Source organism: Diabrotica virgifera, chromosome 6, assembly GCF_917563875.1.
Source record: "Diabrotica virgifera virgifera chromosome 6, PGI_DIABVI_V3a".
Lineage (NCBI taxonomy): Eukaryota > Metazoa > Arthropoda > Insecta > Coleoptera > Chrysomelidae > Diabrotica > Diabrotica virgifera.
The window spans coordinates 108,169,753-108,175,863 of record NC_065448.1 but is presented as its reverse complement, the minus strand read 5'-3'; the positions used below and the strand labels follow the sequence as shown (position 1 = coordinate 108,175,863).

General features: G+C 31.6%; 1 long non-coding RNA gene across 1 annotated transcript; it reads right to left on the bottom strand.

The window, feature by feature from the left end:
* Window positions 1-4,836: 4,836 nt before the first annotated feature.
* Window positions 4,837-5,826, bottom strand: LOC126886879 (uncharacterized). The gene is made up of 2 exons (XR_007698805.1): window positions 5,708-5,826; window positions 4,837-5,240 (listed from the first exon to the last, which is right to left on the bottom strand). It is a non-coding gene; the product is annotated as an uncharacterized LOC126886879 (long non-coding RNA).
* Between the last annotated feature and the right edge of the window lie 285 nt (window positions 5,827-6,111).

The window sequence follows — 6,111 nt, the reverse complement described above, 5'->3', positions numbered from 1 at the left end:
ACACGTAATAAGAATAGAAATCAATTACATTAAAATGGTCTACTGTAGAACGTTGTACGACTTTTTTTTAAAGAGATTAGGTATGGTTTTTCAAAGTTTTATATTTTTAACGATATTTTATAATATAATATAAAAATAAAATATTATTATTATATAATATATTATATATTATATAATATTATATTATATGTAGTATATATAATATAATATAATATAATATTATATATTATATATTATATATTATATAATACCTAATATAAAAAAATATTATTTTTTACAATTTTTACGATTATTTTTGGAATTTCTCATTATAATTTTTTTTCTTGTACATGAATGTACTACACATTACTCAATAAACAGGGCTTACTTTCTGTTGATTAAAATGGTGTATCATCTATATTTAAATATGTAATGGAAACCGAGTGATTCTTTGATATTTTTTACCTGTATTATTTAAAATTATTTGTTTTACAAAAATTACATAAATATTAGTCTTAGAAAACATCACTTTAGTTAAACTTATTTAAACGTTGACTTTAAAAAATTTTCAAAATCAAAGTCCATCTCTTCGTTAGCATTAGCTTCAATATCTTCCTCTGACACATCAGTTATCCTAGAGTTCCCACAATTAGTACCCATGCACATGCACCCTTTGCAGAATATTGAACAACTAATTCCTATCTTCCTACAACCGCAGTTTTTTGTACATCCTTTGTTACATTTACATGCTATTTTTTCAAGCAAAGCTTGTGGTGCAGGAGCTTTGACAGTAAATATTGGAATTAATCCATATTTTGAACTTTGTCCGGCCGAGTCAAGTGGAACCAAAATATTACCTATAAAAAACAAGATTCAATCATAACACACAATCACATAAAAAGCTATAATGAGGAATTTAAAAAATAATGCTAAAATCAAAAATCGTTGCAAGTACTTACTACATTTTGAAAAAGCATATCTTATTTAAAAATAATCCTAGAATTTTTTATAATACACCATTTTAAAGTAAACAGAATAAACTTTCTTTTTTATTCAATAATATACATATACCTAGGTGTAAAAAAAAAGTTATAATGGGAAATTTAAAAAATAATCGTAAAAAATATAAAACTGGTTAAAAATGTAAAGTCTTGAAAAAGATAATCTCTTTAAAAGAAGTGGTACAACAGTATACAGTAGAACATTTTAAAGGTAATTGATTTCTATTCCTCTTATATGTAGGTACCATTGCATATGCCTAAAGTTACGTAGAAAAATGTTACAGAACAATATCTGCGAAATAACAAGGGAAATTGACCAAATTTGTTGTGAGTGGCGAAGTTTGAAAACTCATATTTCGAAAACTCTAAATCCTAAGGACCTCTAATGAACATCATTTTAAAGACAAAATATGTAAGTTTTTTTTCTGTAAAGTAATATCTATACTTATATCCCCGTGGACAAAAGTTATGGGACAAAAAACAAAATTTCTTTCTTTTGGGTTTCTTTGTGCTTTTTCATTTGAATATATTTTTATAAAAGAAAGTATCTTTGAATTTAAAAAGTTATATTTTAGATAGGAAATTTAACGAGGAACAATTTTTATGTAGTCGTGTTTGTACCCAAAGTGTATAGATCTCACCCTAATCTAACCTGTGCCCAGGGACTAATTCACCCATTTCTCAAAAACGCACCCCTTTAAATGGTAGCACTCCGCGGTTTTTTCATGTATAGAGATTCATTGACCATATGAAATAATAAAACCCCGTTAACGTTGTAGTTCCTTTCTATAGTACATAATCAATAGCCTACTTCCAAAATAACATATTTTTCTTTGTTCGGGTCATATCTTCGATATGGTCTCCCTTTTTGGGGTTCTGGTACGGCTGCCTAATCTGATGTTATTTTTAAATTACAGAAAAGAGCAATAAGATATCTGTTTGGCCTCAGAAGAACAACACATTGCAGAAGCTACTTCAAAGATCACAGGATTCTAACACTACCTTCTTTATATATTTTAGAAGCAGTTTGCTTAATTCGTAAACATCTACATGTCTTTCCAGCAAGACATAAACATGACTATTCCACCAGAAATTCTACCTTTGACATCTATTTACCGATCCCGTCCAGTCAGTTAGTAAAGAAATCTATATTATATTCTGCAAAAAAACTTTACAACCATCTCCCTCTACAACTTAAATCTGCAACATCTGTCCCCAAGTTCCGTAAAATGACTAAAGCCTATTTATCTGAAAGACCATATTATTCAACAGCAGAGTTTCTTAACGAATAACTAAGAAAGTACAGTATTCTTATTTATAAGTATAATCTTAATCTATATTTGAGTGTCATATGCAGCAGCTTAACTTAACTTATTAAATTTTTTAAGGTAGATTATGCAATTTGCAATTTTTTTTTAAATTTTGCAATCGATTGTTACTGTTTTTTTTTGTTTCTCTTCATTATTTTTATTTATATAGACGATTTATATCATTTTAGTAAATTGTATTTGTTATTTGTTATTGTTCTTATTTATGATTCTGTAAGCTTTGTCTATAAAATTCTTAAATTTTTCATGACAGTAAAGCATATATCTATTCTATTCTATCTTAGAACAGCTCAGTAGATTCAAATATAAAATTACAGAAATCATCGAAAAAGTAAATAAGAAATATAATTGCAGAATTGCGGAAAATCCGTAAAAATAGTACCTAAAATATACACACAACCAAAATTATAAATGTTGATCTGAAGCTATTTCCTTGTGGCATTTTTATAATCAACTATTTTCAATGAGAAATAAGCCACAATTTTACCAAAAAAATGATTTTATTAACGTTTCGAAGCCCAAATCGGGTTTCGTTTTGGGCTTTTTGGTTTTTCGTTTCCCAAAAAACGAAACCCGATTTGGGCTTCGAAACGTTAATAAAATCATTTTTTTGGTAAATTTGTGGCTTATTTCCCATTGAAAATATTTGATTACAAACTTATAAATAATCACGATTTATTTCAAAGCAATATTTATTTCTATTGAAAAAACTTATTATCGTTGCGAAGAATAAAGGTTTTTATTGAAAATAAACAAATCGATAAAACAATCAGATAGTACAGGTCGGTACAGTATTAGGTCTGGATCCCGCGTATGAAAAAAAAGTTGATTAATAGCAAGCTGAAAATTTGTTAGTAGCTTAAGGGTGTCTAGTCGGATAAACTTTGATATATGGGAACACTGGAACAGGGGCAGTTTTAATTGTGGAACAGGTTAAAAATTTGGAACGGTCACACCACGAAAACGGCACATTTATTTTGTCCGACAGAACAGACTTAAACTCTCCGAACAGAGATTAAACTCTCATGCAAAAATCAGACTGTTATTTATCACCTGTCATAATTACTGTCATTTGACATATTCTATATGTTCCACTCATTAAAACTCCCATTTGGTGATAAATAGCAGTCTGATTTTTGCATGAGAGTTTAATCTCTGTTCGAAGAGTTTAAGTCTGTTCTGTCGGACAAAATACATTTGCCGTTTTCGTGGTCTGACCGTTCCAAATTTTTAAACTTTTCCACAATTAAAACTGCCCCTGTTCCAGTGTTCTCATATATCAAAGTTTATCCGACTAGACACCCTTAAGCTATTAACAAATTTTCAGCTTGCTATTAATCAACTTTTTTTTCATACGCGGGATCCAGACCTATATAGGTTATTTGCTTGAGTTGCAAATTGAATGAAAATAAATAAACTAACTTTTTCGTCCAAAAACGAAAATATGCCTCATGTGGGGTTATAGAACTTACAACAGGGAAAGATTATTGGTCTTGGGGAGCAAGTAATGTTCTCAGAGGGACATAGCTGCAGAGCTAGGCGTAACACAGGGCGTTCTGTCCAAAATCTATGCTAGGTAACAGATACTAGGAAAGCTCAAAAGTAAAGCAAGGAAAAGTCGCCAAAAAGTAATAACGGCTCGCCATGATTGTTTAGTTTTCCAATCATCTGGAAGACACCCCACCGTTTCTAACCTGCAGCTCCAAAGGCAGCTTTTGGAAGCTACAGGTGTAACTGTTTCAGTTGAAACGATAAGAAGAAGAGTTCGTGTCCAGAAGTATACAGCAGGAGACAGCTTTGGGTTCCCGAGTTATCCAGCCAGCACAAAATTGATAGCCTAAATTCGTGCCTTCACCACAAAAACTGGAACATTGTGAATTGACAAAATGTGCCATTTTCAGAGAAAGTCAGGATTTGTGTAAACTCAGATGACCCACGTAACCGTGTAGTTAGAGGTCGGGGAAGACAAGCAAGAACGAAAACTGTCAGATTTGTTCACAACTATAAAAGGGGAAGTGTAATGTTCTGGAGAGGAATTGTGATCCCTAAAAAAACTCCTCTTATTTTCATCCAATCAACTTTAACTGCTCACAGGCATGTTGATAACCTGTAGTTAGGCTCTGGGGAGATGAACAGGAGAAAATTTAATTTTCATACATGATAATGGACCTCCACATACCATTACAGTGACTAGAGACATCATTGAAGCAGAAGCTATCCCTTGTTTGGAGTGGCCTACTTGCTCACCCGAGCTTAACAGTATAGAGTATTTGTGGGATATGCTTAAGAGAATAATTAGACCTCGACGGGATAATCCACAAAACACCGCACGGATAGTACAAGTGTCGTGTTCATATTGACAATGATATATCGAATTCATCTCCAAATGCCAACATTGGACCAAGAAACAATTTCGACATAACATCACCAACACCAACACGGCGAGCATGAGACTTTATGTGGGTTCTTGTATTCTACTCCTCTGCATTCTCCAGGTATATGGTACACTATCAGTAAAAAGGAATGAATTTCGGTATAAATGCTTTATTTTCTCATTTCATTGGCTATAATTTAGGATCTACATTATAGTCATTGTGAAGTTACTTTATATAAAAAACCTGTCTCTGCTGACAGGCAAATATAAGATTCAATTAAAGACTTAGCTTGTAATGACAAGGCTTTTTCCGGTGCTGTCCTAGGTCATCTACACTACAGCTCCAGATCTTCTTCGGGAGGCGTCAGGTGGTAGTTTGATATACTGGTGGTTCGGTGGTTGCCTCCCGCGCTGTGTAACTGTTCGTCAAACCCATGGGTGATGGTCTTGAGGAACTGCTATTTACCATTTACGATGTGATTTACTTTCTGGGGAACATTCTGTAATCAGGGCAAAACAGACGATGTAAAGCTAGGGTCACGCCCTTCCCCTGGGTGCCTAGAAGAGAAATAAAGATGTAGATAACCCGCAGTATAAATTTATGAAGGGCCCCTACCACCCAAGTCAACAAAACCCTAATATTCCCCACCAGCAATACAGAAAATCTTAGAGGTGACTTCTAAACCAAATTCAAACCCCCAGTGTTTTAATTTAAACACCCCAATTACAAAATACAATTAAATAAATAAATAAAAATAAATTAATTAAATCCCACATATTTCTATAAAATTAACGTACTAAACTAAACTTGAAAATAATTAATATTTAATACAACTGCTGATGCTAATGAATTAGCATTCACGGAAAATAAATCAATAAATACCCCAAAATTATTTTCTTATTGGATGAATAAAATTTGCAAAACAAATAGGTAAAAATATAAATATATTCTGCAAATTCGAGTTAGTCAATTAATAAAAAATATGATCTGAAAACTAAATGATAAAACCACAAAAACAACTTACCAATTAGGTCTGTAGTTGCTCGATACTACCTACTTGGCGAAGATTATAGAAATGAACCAGAAAGGCACCAGCACGGTATTTATGAAAGTAAAAGAAACTAATTGAAGGTCAGTATTAGCTGATAACGAAAGAGACACTCTTATTGAAATTGACAAAGTTGAACGTTTTAAAATTACAAAACAAATTAATGGCTTGATAAATAACTTTGCTTCGGAATAAAATATTTAGAAAGAACGAATATTGGAAATAATTAAACGGTTTAAAATGAAAATGACAATATTATTTTCTCAATAAATATTATTCGAGATAATGGAAATAATTTTCCAATTTAAATCAGACATCATAATTTCATTATAGAACTGAAAATGTATATACAGAGTGCACAAAAAGAATATAAATGGACC